Source organism: Pistacia vera, unplaced genomic scaffold (genome assembly GCF_008641045.1).
Source record: "Pistacia vera cultivar Batoury unplaced genomic scaffold, PisVer_v2 Contig395, whole genome shotgun sequence".
Lineage (NCBI taxonomy): Eukaryota > Viridiplantae > Streptophyta > Magnoliopsida > Sapindales > Anacardiaceae > Pistacia > Pistacia vera.
The window spans coordinates 191,312-205,440 of record NW_022196218.1 but is presented as its reverse complement, the minus strand read 5'-3'; positions in this window follow the sequence as shown (position 1 = coordinate 205,440).

Here is a 14,129-nt window from a genome sequence, read left to right as displayed (position 1 = left end):
AATAGGTAGGCTATCAGGTGTTGACGACCCCTGTCGAAAGGCATTGACTGATCTCACTTGTCAGTTGTTTGGTACAACCTATTCAAACACTGAGTCTTGCTGTAGTATTACATCGCAGCAAGTTCCATGGACTCACCCACCAGAGATTCCATATGGTGGTAACCCTAGTGTCTATGGAACAAATCCTCTAACAATGGTGTGCAGTGATCCTTAGACTTGAGATCACCGAAGCGCCTTGTGCACTGATTGGTGTAGTTTGACACTAGCCTAACGCGGTTCTTTTCAGAGCTGTCAATACGGTAGTGATTGGCTACATTAAGGGTGTATCAAGACTATGGTGGATTGACGAGAGATTCATCACTCTCGGGTATGGGAGAAAGTTATCTCACGGCGCAATTCAGTATATGGCAATGACACTAAACTGGCCACAGTGGGATTGAGTTGTTGCATTATCCGAGTTATAATACTTCATTGTTCCAGAAACTGAATAAATAATATTGAGAGTAACAGAAGGTTGACACTATTTCTATGCCTTCGTCTCGTCGATATAAGTATGATGAAAGGATCGAATTGCACAGTAATCATATCGTTGACAGGTAGCTATTTTGCTGAATCTGAATCTATCGGTGGCCATGATGCCTTCTAGGGGCCAATCTTGGTCTGTGTATTGTGAAATGATTAATTGGTGTTAATTGCGATACTATACACTGCCGTTATGATGAGGAGCCTATGGGTCCACACATAGAAGACAATTTAAGATCCAAGAAGAAGAGGGGCGTTTTTGTCTTTTAAGAAAGGGTATTTTGGTATTCACAGTGCAATTAAATTTGCTGACTGCGTACCTTATTTAATTTGTTAGAAAAAATAAGTGAAATTACGTTTAAATGTGTGTTTGCTCATATTTAAATATATTACATTATTGTTAAATGTTAATATATATTAATTGATTTAATTGAGATAATGATGGAAAATAAATAAAATCAAATTGGGAGTGTTGGCAACATGGGCGTTTGGGTTGAAGCCCAAGCCTATTCCGTATGGATTAGGCAAATTGTTTTTACTATAAAAAGAAAAGTGTGTTATTAAATTATGGAGATTTTTCTTTGAAAAACAAAACACACAACGCCCATTTAACACTCTCACGGCAGAAACCTTTCTTTGGCCTAAATCAATTCATGATTTCTTTTCTTTCTTTTCTTCTTAATCTTGAAGCCAAAGAGGATCTAGCAAATACCCCTTTGGTTCTTTTGAGATTGTCTTCGTGTGGACTATGTGGGTTCGATCCTATACTTGGATCGGTAGCAAAACGTTCAAAGACAATCTGGTGGAGCCTCAAAACGTGTGTTTGTTTCTCTTAACTCATGTTGATATTTTTGCAGATGCTTATATGATAAAATTGTAAATTATACCCTTGATCTTGGCTCATGTAAACCTCCTGTTATATTAATTTTTTTGTTTCCGCTGCGTATACGGGACCGTTTACTAACATCTTTGTAATAATGTTCATTAATCAATAAAAGGCATTTTATTCTATATCACGTAAACCATTATTATTGCAACATGTATTGATATATGTCCTTAGAATGGTAGAATCGTAACGAGGGTATCAAGTGTTTCAAATCTTGATAGTGAGAACCCTATGAGCACATATGGTGGCCATTCTAGAAATGTTCGTAGCCCCAGTATTATTCTGAAGTAAGGGCACAGATAATACGGTAACGCTATCATAGTGTTGAATGACCCTGTCAAAAAGCAGTGACTAATCTCACTTGTCAAGGTTTTTTGGTGACAACCTAGTGCAACACATGGGTGCTTGCTATAGGCGAATACACCACAACAAGTTCACTTGACTGACCCACCAGAGGATTCCATATGGATGGTAACCCCAGTGTCTATGGAACAAATCCTCTAACGAATGGTGGTGCATGTGATCCTTAGACTTGCGATCACCAGAGTGCCTTGTGCACCGATTGGTGTAGTTTGACACTAGCCTAACGCAGTTCTATTCAGAGCTGTCAATACAATAGTGATTGGCTGCATCAAGGAGTGTATCAAGACTATGGTGGATAGACAGAGGATTCATCACTTTCGGGTATTGGAGAAGTTATCTCACGGTGCAATTCAGTATATGGTAATAACACTAAAACTGTGGCCACAGTGGGATTGAGTTGTTGCTCTGTCCAGTTTATAATACAAGTCATTGTTCTAGAATCTGAATACATAATATCGAGAGTAATCAAAGGTTGACACTATTTCTATGCCTTCGTCTCGTCGAGATAACGGATGATGAAAGGATCAAATTGTACAATAACCATATCGTTGATAGGTAGCTACTTTGCTGAATCCGAATTTATCTTAGTCTGTGTATAGTGAGATGATTAATTGGCGTTAATCACGATACTGCACACTACCGATATGATGAGGAGCCTATGAGTCACACATATAGAAGATAATTTAAGAGCCAAGAAGAAAGAAGGGCATTTTCGTCTTTTTAGACGAAAGGGTATTTTGGTAATTTCATAGTGCAATTAAATTTGCTGAGGTCATAGCCTTTATTTAATTTGTTAGAAAAATTAAATAAGTGAAATTACGTTTAAATAAGTGTTCGCATATATTTAAATAAATTATCATTATTGTTAAATGTTAATATATATTAATTGATTTTAATTGAGATAACGATGAAATAAAATAAATATATAATTGAGAGTGTTTGGAAACAAGGGGTGTTTGGGTTAGAGCCCAAGCCTATTCCATAAGGGAATAGGGCAATTAAAATATCACCATAAAAGTAGAGGTTTGTTTGTGAATAAGTCAGATTTTTAATTCATTCTATTCATTGAAAAGAAAAACCCCACAGCCCCAAGACACTCTCTCCCATGCCAGTTTTATTTTTTGATTGAAAATCAAATACTCTTAATTTTCTTCTTTGTTCTTAAGGCTAAAGAGGGATCTAGCAAATCCTTCTTTAGTTCCTTGCGATTATCTTCGTGTGGACTACGTCGGTTGGATCCTACATTTGGGTCGGTAGCAAAATACATTCAGAGACAAAGTTGGAGAAGCCTCCAAACGTGCGTATGATTTCTTAAACTCTATACTAATTTTCTGCAGATTCTTATTTTGATATAAAATGTAAATTTGTGCCCTGAGCTTGGTTCTATAGAACGATCCGTATTGTTAAAAGTTTTTGCTTTCCGGTGCGTAAATGGATCGTTTCCTAACAGTTTTATCTCAATATTTTAAATATTTGAAAATATATTTGGTATTCAAAAATTATTTTTGAAGTTAAAAACTATATAAAGACTGAGAAATGATATTTTTCTTGTTTTCTAATTTTACACTAATTTTTAGGATTATATGCAAAAACATTGTTTTGAAAACATTTCAACTTATTTTAATAAAAACGTATTTTCATAAAATTCCTTATATTCCTTGTTTTCAAAAATAAAACACTATTTAAAATTTATATCAAATAGGCTCTTATTTAGATTATAAATATGTATTTGTATTTATGTTATATTTATGGTAGTGATTGTGGTTGTTCAGCACACGAGATTATGTTAAATTTTAAGTATGGTTGTTAGATGCTTAACTATCAATTTAAGCTTTTAAGTCAAGTTGTAAAAACAGATTCGAACATGACTGACGAATAGTCTCCAGCTAAGCGACGGAAAAATATTGCCCAAAACTAAAACAAAGTGCATGGGAAAGAAAAGGGACGAGCACAGAACTTAGCTGAAGAAAACGAAATATAAGCAAAAGCCAAGTTTGAAGAGCATCCAAATGACCAACACATAGAGGACTCCACCACTGGAAGAGCGAAAGGATACACTGACAAGTGTACTGCATTTTTATCAAACCTTAACTTTAGGGCAAGTAGAGATTCTCTCGCACTTCAGAGAGAGATTGCTTTTTATTCCTTTTTAATGTTGGATAGGCAAATATAGAGAGATGGTTTTGATGCTCTTAAATTTTTTTTAGGCAACTTCTGAAGATTTGAAAAAATTCTTCAGCAATGTTGGTGAGGTTGAATCTGTTCGAATTCTGCTGGACAAGTTCACCGGAAAGGCAAGGGTATGACTTTCTTTCTGTCATTCATTATTTGCCAATGTTCTTTGTGCTTTATGCTTCAAATGAAAAAGGGGAACTTATCCATTGGACCTTCCATGTGCACATCAGTCTTACAGTCAAATCCTTATTTAACATTGCCTGACCTTTAAACTTCAACATATGTATGCATAATGTGGACTGTACAACAGAAATTAGCTTTAAGAAACTAATTACTAGGAGATTAGCATGGCTGATGCTTCAGGGAGATAGAAACTGCTAAATGCAGTCAATTCCCTTTGATCAAATTTCTCAAGGATGCTCACTGAAACTTCAATTTGATTTCTTCCTTTCATGCTGTCAATAAATCATTTAGTTCTTACGCTTTTGGTTTTAAGATGAATGTCCTTGCCAGAGACGTTTACACAATCTCAAATAAACCTACAGAGTGTTGAATTCCATAATTACGGTAAAATTGCTTAATTTTCTAAGTATAAAGAGTCTAACTGTCAAAAAGCATATTTTTTCTTTTTGATAGCAAGTGATATGCTTAGGAGACTCAACCATAGTCCCATACAGATTTACCCATATTCCAGCTTGCCTTTAAACTATAGAGCATTTGTTTGGGACTATTGCATACTAATTTATAATATCCTCTGGTCGATTTTTGAAGGGCCTGGCATATGTGTATTTTGCCTATGATGCACACGTTACTGCAGCTATAGGAAAGAACAAACAAATGTTTCTTGGGAAGAAGATAAGCATTGCAAGATCAAATCTAAAGCAAAAGAGAAAGGATTCTACTAGTCATGGGGCCTTTGGAGAATGTGGTAGGCTAAATGGAATTAGGTTTTATCTTTGTTATTACTTGTGTGTGTGTTTGTGGGCAATGCAGTCTATAGACATTTGTATGTTTGTGTTTCCCACTTCTACATTTTATTTTCTTACTCCTTTAGGTTAAATGGCAGTGCAAAGTAGTAATCAGACTTTTAGGGAGTCTAGAGCGCCACACTCTACTGCTAATAAATGTAATGATAACATTCAGTTGAAGGGGAGCAACACATTTGCAATGCCAAGGAATGTCATACCACTTGGTGTCCCCTCAACAAATTCAAAAGCCATGGAAGTGGAAGATGCGAAGTCGAAGTCAAATAATGAGTTCAGAGAAATGATACTTCAGGAGGTTTGTTCCTAAGGTTACTTAACAAATTTCTCTTTCTTATAAAAAAACATAAGGTTTTGCCTTAATATATTTCTGTAAACACAATTATGACCAACAATACCTTCTATAAATATGCTGTCTCTACTCATGTGACTAAACAGTGGGAAAAAACACTTATCATCTATAAATATGCAATAACTTTTGGCATTTGCAGGGTTTTGCATGAAACAAAAGAAGCACTAAAACCAAAATTTTAGTCATTTTCTAAGTTGCAGAGAGGTTTCCCCCATGGATGGATATGTATCAAACTAAGTACTATAGAAAGTATTGCTAGTATTTAGGTCTTGCACAGTAAGATAATCTCTTCTTTTATAATGACAAATTTTTTAGAATTTAGAAGAAAGAGAGAGAGAGAGAGAGAGAGAGAGAAAGAGAGAGAGACAAAGGCAATTCATGTGTATGTTTAAGCATGCGTTTGTTCTCTTTGTCTTTATGGGATCACGCAATTGCAGAGAGAAAGAGAGAGATTAGAATCTTCAAATCTTATTTATAATCTTCATCTTCAGCTTCATCATGTTTTGCATTATTCTATTTATATTTAAGCAACGACAATAAATAAACTCCACCAGCCAACTCAACTTCTCTCTTGTTTTCTCTTAATCTTTAATTTCTCAAATTAAAGTTTATTCAATGAATGATAACATATATATGAGGAGTTGTATTTCACATGACATATATAATGACAATATACATAAACATATATAGATATGGATAAGACCATTGTAATACAAATTACTGACTTAAAATGAGACACAAGCTAACTACCCTTTGTGAACCGTTGATTTTTGCTTATTTATCGGTGATAAGATATGCTTAGTTGACATTATATATTAGTCATTCTCTCATATAAATGTGTACATACAGAAAGAAAATATGAATCCAAATCTATAATTCCATAAAAGTAGTCAACATTAATACGTATATATAAATATTTTAGTTGTAGATGTAATTTAATTAATTTTTACATATCTATGTTTGCACCATAAGAAAATATAAATCTTCAAATTAGTTAACACAAGCTAATTAACTTCACATATACATGTGCATTTATATATGTATACGTATATGTAAGAATTTTTAAGTACTGATCAACGTAAGAAAATTGTACTTTACCAACAACGCCTGTTTCAATAGGACCTAATGTCATTGGAACATGTCACAAACACCAATATTATAAAGTGTCACTAAGCATATAACATTAACATTTTCCAACGAAGCATATAACATTAACATTTTCCAACGAAGCATATAACATTAACATTTTCTGACAAAAGCTGCACTGTAGGAAAGTTGTATTACAACGCAATGCAATCAGTGTGCCTAGCCACACTGTACCCCTATCGGGTAGATATAAGGAGGCTAAAGGTGTATGCTCATCATGAGTTTGGAGTTAATTACTTCACTCCTGAGAAACGAAAGAAATGTTTATACAAAATTTTTCAAGGGAAGTAATTACTCCTATAGATTCAGTTTAATTTAATAAGAATGAGTATGCAACCTATCTAATATACCGCAAATTGTCTTTTATTATTATTGTGCGTGAATTTACTGTAAGCTCAAAGATGTTGATAGCTCACATAGTATAAAGCTTGTAAGAAGATATACCTTGATCAAAAGGAAGCTTGTTGCGAGCTACTTAACAACTGTTCGACAGACTAGAAGATAAGTTATATCTCCTAATATCTCAGAGGAGATAATGCCAATATCCATTCAGCCCGATTTTGGTGCACAATCACGTAAATTGCGAGATATACACCAAATATGATCGTTATCCTGGATTTATCTCACTTATTGATAATCCGTAAATTATACAGTTTTCATTTGATCTTTTTGTCGGATTTCAGGTACTTTCCAGTGCATTTTTACCTGACTGTGCTAATTCTTTATTTTCATGTTCAGGTTAAAATGGACTTTTTGAGCGAATAAAGACAAAAACTGGATAATTTTGACTCAGAATTGAGTAGATTTCAGAAGATAGGAGAGTTCGGAGCAGGACAACGCACGATGAAGCTTGTCTCCAAGGAAGAGAGCCGAAAATCGAAGAATCGAACGAAGAGCAAGCAGAGTGGCAGTTCTGTAAATTTCAGAACCCTTGAAGGAGCTTCGCCCGGCGAAGAAATTGTCTTCGCCGCGGCGAAGTAGGCCAGAAACGAATTGGGAATTTCCGTTCTTCGCGCGGGCGACAATCAAAGTTTTCAGTTTTGTAAATGCACAGTTTCGTGTGTGCGTGTTTTTGACTGGGTTTTTAGGACCAGGTATAAAAGAAAAAGATGAACTTTTTACGGGAGAGCTGGAGCTGTTGGGTTAGCCGTCTTTTACATTTTCCTTAGAGAAAAAGCTTGAGTTTTTCAGATTAAGAGGGAAGATTCAGATTTTGACTAGAAGATTCATCTTTTGGGGAGATTTCTATTCTTTAATATCAGTTTCATTATGTTAACTTGCTTACTTCTATTTTTCGTTTTTGTATTGTTATTTAGCTATGAACTAATCTTCTAGGGTTAGGGTTTGATTGTAGTTTGGATTTGAAATGGGTTAAGTATTTGATTGAGTTATTTCCATGTGAATGAGCTTGGTTGTGTGTTACTCTGCAATTAAATGCTGTATGTGATGAACAAGATGAGATTGAGAAATAATTCATGTTAAGCTTCTTGGGTAATAACCATTATAGTATTGGATGCTAGAGATAAATTCAAGAATTAATGAAATCAATTAGGATTCTTGTGCTTCATGATTTAGAATTATTACCTTCAATTTGTTGGGTGCGAATGTAATAATGAATAGGAAAACATAGCCCGAGAGGTATGTTATCATAATAGCGAATCCGATTTACAACCATTGCACGTGAATGTGAAAATAGTGTAACTCTAGGTTAACCCATAAAAATCCAAGAAGTCAAAACCCTACGTTTTACTTAAATTGATATCTGTGTTTCATTTGCTTTCCTTTGCAAAAATTAATCTCTGTGTTTCATTGCTTTCCTTTGCAAATATTAATTCTTTGTTAAATTTTATTTTTAGTTTCTTTCAATTACAATTTGCTCCCATTAATCCAAACACATTCAGTTCCTCCAACTTGAAAACAGATAGGAAATTTAGTGCTTAACAACCAATCCTCGTGGGAACAATACTCACTCATCACTTTATTACTTTGTGTGACTAGTGCATTTGCTATCGTTTGCATGTTGTAGTAACAACGCATCAAGTTTTTGGTTAGGCTTGCCTCTTTCTCAAAAGGGCCAACCCAACCTGGCCTAGTCACCCTAACCCGACGGGTTTTTATGGGGGCCAGGCTGGGCCAGCCCACAAAAAAATTAATTTTTCTTTTTATTTCTACTTTGGTTAGAGGGCTCGGCAGTTTTTTTTTTTTTTTTTTAAAAAAAAAGATTAACCCAAAATATCCGGGCCAGGCTGTTCCCAGGTTCAATCAAGTTGGGTTAGGGATAACCCGCCTAACCCGACCCATTTTTTCCACCTCTATCTATGTTAACATTACTAGCTAGTGGTGGTAGAATGACAAGATGGGCCATGTCAAACCACGTCAAATACTTGTCTCTTTTGTATTGTATGATTTTATTTATGTATATTGTATTAATTTTGATGTTTGATTCCACTACGCAACCTCCTTTTGTAATATTAACCACTATTATATTCTTATAATTGATATAGCCCATGGCATGTAAATGTAAATGTCTCTCCATAGAACTCAACTTGATATGTTTCCTAAATATTACAAGTAAGTGCAGTCGAACAATTGAAATTGGGTGGATAACGTTTGTAGATTTAAGGTAATAAATTTGTAGTGGTGTCGGTTGGTAGTTTAAAGGTGAAGTCTAATTAGATATAAATTTTTAATACATTTGTCATAAGCTAAAGAAGAAGAAGCAGTGAAGAAGGTGAAGAAGAAGCTAGAAGGTGAAGAAGCAGTAAAGAATGTGAAGCAGTATAATCTGCTAGAGATAGCCTAAGAGAAAAGAAGAGAAACAAAATATAAATTCTGTGTATTTTGTATTATGTATAATGTTCTGTACAAAGAGGCTATTTATAAAAGTATAAGAATATGTAAAAGGCAAACATATATTATGCCTTAATGCAGAAATGTGAGAGACAGCTTCAGAGTAAAAGGATGTTCTCGATCTGCAGAAATGTGACTGACTCAAATTCTATGTGTAGGAGATAGTCTATCATAACTGGCATAATTTGATGTAGGATAAAGAGTACATGTTCTTTGTATGGTGGGACATTCATAATCTACTGTCCAAGTTGGTGGCCTTGTACAACGGGAAGATCATCATGCAGGAGGATTCGAGTTTGGGTGAGGTGATGTTTGTGGGGGCTCTGTGGTGGTATTGTCAAGAGAGTGTTCTGATGGAGGGTTATCAATTTGTGGAGATTATGTGGTTAAAGGGTAATCTAGAGCTGTTGGTATTGTAGTAGGTGTAAGAATGAAGATAACGTGTGGATCCGTGGGAAGGAGATCATCTTCAAGGAATCTATGTATATGTGTCTAGGTAGAGTTGGGAATGGCATCTTTATATGGAAAAATATCTTTATGAAAAATAACATGCCAAGAGACCAGGAATGTTTGAGTGGCAAGATCATAGAGACGATACCCCTTTTGAAGCATAGGATATCCCATGAAGATGCAAGGAGTAGCTCTAGCCCCAAATTTGTCAGAAGTCCCAACAATTTTGGAGTAACATAAGCAACCAAACACATAGAGATGGTTAAGGTCTAGTGTTTTGCTAAAGAGATTCTCAAAGGGTGTCTTACCATGAGGTCCCTTGGATGGCATACGATTGATCAGGTAAGTAGTTGTGACCACACATTCGCCCCAAAAGGAAAAGGGTAGGTTAGCTTGGTGTTTAAAGGCATGAGCTACTTCTAATTAGTGTCGGTGTTTGCGTTCAACGACTCCGTTTTGTTGAGGAGTATAAGTACAGGAACTCTCATGTAAAATGCCAAGGGATAAAAAGAGAGAGGAACAATTATGACTAAAGAATTCTTTCCCATTGTTAGATCAAATCCTTTGAACAGATGAACAAAATTGAGTTTTGACCATGGCTAAAAAGTCCCTAATGTGAGTGGTGTATTGGGTTTTGTTTTGCATGAGAAAAACCCATGTACCGCAGGAAAAATCATCTTCAATAGTAAGGAAGGTACCTAACCCCATCATGGTTTGGTGTGTGATATGTGCCCCAAATGTCTAAGTTTATGAGTGCAAAAGGATGTTTGGTTGTAGTGGTGCTAATGGGAAATGTGTTTCGGGATTGTTTGGCTAGAGGGAAAATGGGACACTTTGGAAGTTGCCTCCGGTAAGATGGGGCCAGACCGTCACGAAGAGTGGATAATGAGGTTCTAGCCGTGCCTTCGGTAAGATGGGGCGTGACATTTAAAGAAAGAGCTAGTAGAAAAGAATATGAGAAATGAGAAAGAGATAATAGAGAGAATTAAAGGATGAGAAAGCTTGCGAAAGCTTGAGAAGAATGAGATAGAATAAGAGGTTTTGAGCTAGTAAGAAATAGAGAGTAGAAGAAAGAAACATGCAGTTCTCTTGCATTAATTGCATAATCTCATACATGCATGCACCATGATTTCTTCCATGGATACTAAGAGTAGATGAGCATAAGAGAGAACCATGATTTTTCTTTATGGTGAGTATGATGAGCATAAGAGAGAACCATGATTTTCCTTCATGGTGAGTATGATGAGAATAAGAGAGAACCATGATTTTCCTTCATGGTGAGTAAGCATAAGAGAAGAAGAAAAGAGAATGAGAACAGAGAGAAAGAAAGAAAAAGAGCGAAACAGAGTTAAAGGAGAATAAAAGTATTAGCAAGAAAGAGAAAATGTGAGAATTAGAAATGAAGAACGGTAGAGTAAGGAAAGAACAAAGAGTGAGTTGTGGTGACAGGAGTGAGAGGATTTACTTACTGAGCATTGTTGTGCTCACCCCACTGTTCTTCTTTTGTTGCAGGAATTAGGAGTAACGTCGGATGGACATCGAGGAGCGAGAGGCATTGGCACTACTGTCCACCAGTTATGTATTTTGCATTAAGTAGAAAGTTTTTAATATAGAGGACTTTTTATATGTAGAAAATTATATTTTATGAGTAAAGAAAGTTTGAGTCCACTATCTCCATACACTATGTATATCTATAATTTGCATAGTATGCATTATAGAATAGTAGTAGAAAGCAGGTGTTACAGATGAGAATAAGAGAGAACCATGATTTTCCTTCATGGTGAGTAAGCATAAGAGAAAAAGAAAAGAGAATGAGAACAGAGAGAAAGAAAGAATAAAAGAGCAGAACCGAGGTAGAGGAGAATAAAAGTATTAGCAAGAAAGAGAAAATCAGTGAGAATTAGAAATAGAAGAACGGTAGAGTAAGGAAAGAACTAAAGAGTGAGTTGTGGGGACAGGTAGTAGAGAATTTACTTACTGAGCATTGTTGTGCTCACCCCTCTGTTCTTCCTTGTTTTGCAGGAATTAGGAGCAGCGGTCGGATGGACGTCGAGGACGGAGAGTATTGGCACTACTGTCCACCAGTTATGATATTTTGTTAAGTAGAAAGTTTTTAATATAGAGTATTTTGTAGTGAAGATTATATTTTATGAGTAAGAAAAGTTTGAGCCCACTATCTTCCATATGCTATGTATATCTATAATTTGCTTTTTATGCATATATGAATATAGTAGAGAGCAAGTGTTACACACATAAATTTTTTTTTATAATTTCATTATAAAAATGTACCAAATTCTCTCAATGATGAATAAGTAACTAGACAAGAGAGGATATAGATGCTAACAGATTGTGTAAAAGGAAGGTTAACTTTCAATCTTTTGCTTTGAATCTCATGTTTGGAGAATGTTCTTTTGAGTTGGTGAATAAATAAATTGAATGGGGTCCTATTTATTTTATTATTAATTTTATTTATATTTATGATTTATTGTATGGTGTGATCTTTAAGGCTTTAAGGGTTTGGTTTATAAAACAAGACAAAAGTTTATAGTGGTGGTGGGAATGTTCCCAATGGCAGCTCCTATTGTCTTTGCATTTTGTTTCGAAAGAAAATGAAAATTCTGTAAATCTATGATGAGGGAGAGGGTCCCAAAGCCAGAAAGCTGTCACATGCTAACCAATGTCAAATTACATTATATTTTGTTCTATCATTCTTGAAATGGATTGCCTAAGCTTCGATTTTGAATTGACACCAACACTCATTCTCATGTTTTGACATATTTTCTCAAACACAATTAGTTGATTATGAAATGGGTTGGTTTTATTGAATTGTAGATGAAAATAAAAATACTATTAAAAATAGAAATAAGAGTACTAAAGTTTATTAAAATGAAATTTCTTATATTATATATTACCCATAAAAAGGAGGATGATGAAAGTACTAATTGCAGGTTTTGAGAGAAGGTGAACAACAAAAGATATGAGACATAAAGGGGTAGGTTAAACACTGAGAATAAATCTGTGTCTAAAGGTGGAAAAGTAGCTTGGGCAATTGCGAGTTGAGCCTAATCCAGCCCGCCAGCAGTGCGGTAGGGTTAGGCTTGCCTCTTTTCAAAGGGCCACCCAACCTAACCTAGTAACCCTAACTCGATGGGTTTTTGGGGGGCCGGGCTAGGCTAGCCCACAAAAAAAATTAATTTTTCTTTTTATTTCCCCTTTGGTTAGGGAGCCTAACAGTTTTTTTTTTTTTTTTTAAATAAGATTAACCCAGGATATCTGGGCCAGTCTATTCCCTGGTTTCAATCGGGTCGGGTTAGGGCTGAGCCGTCAACCCGGCCCATTTTTTCCACCTCTATCTGGTAACATTACTAGCTAGTGGTAGAATGACAAAGAGGGTCATGTCAACCACACCAAATACTTGTCTCTTTTGTATTGTATGATTTTATTATATATATGTATTAATTTTGATGTTTGATTCCACTACACAATCTCCTTCTGTAATATTACCACTGTATATTCTATAATGATATAGCTCATGGCATGTAAATGTAATGTGCTCTCTATAGAAATCCACTTGATATTTTCTCATATTACAAGTAAGAGCAGTCGAACAATTGAATTGGGTGGATAACATTTGTAGATATAGCTAATAAGTTTGTAGTGGTGTCGGTTGGTAGTTTAAAGGTGAAGTCTAATAAAGTATAAGAATCTGTAAAAGGCAAACATATATTAGCCTTAATGCTATAATCTCACATAATTAGGGATGTGATTAGCATGAAATCACTATGTAATAATAACCAAATATTGCCATAATGATAAATATCAGTTTTCCTAACTAACAATATTCATATCTTTACACTCGCCCTCAAGCTTGTGGTTTGTATATGTCATAAACGCCAAGCTTGCGTAAAAGATATGAATGTGTCTGCTGCATAATGGTTTTGTAAAAATGTGGCTAGCTGTTCCGAAGTTCTAATGTGCATGTTTTTGATCATCCCTTCTTGTATTTTCCCTCTAATGAAGTGGCAGTCAATCTTATATGTTTTTTTCTCTCATGGAAAATTGGATGTGCTGCAATATCATTTGCTGCCTTATTATCACAACACAACTGAAAAAGTCTTTGACTTGTACCTCCAAATCTCTTAATAATCTGAGGATCCAACAGATCTCACATGTAGTTTTAGCCATAGATCTGTATTCAGCTTCTGCTGACGAAAAGGATATTGTAGACTGTCTCTTTGTCTTCCAGGAGATGAGAGCAACCCCAAGTTTTATGCAAAGCAGTACAAGGTTTATTGTCATTGGACACGTGGCCTAGTCAGAATCACAATAGGCTGTGATATCTAAATCAGCGTTTCCTAGTAAAATAAGTCCAGGCTGGGACAACCTTTTAAATACTTTATTA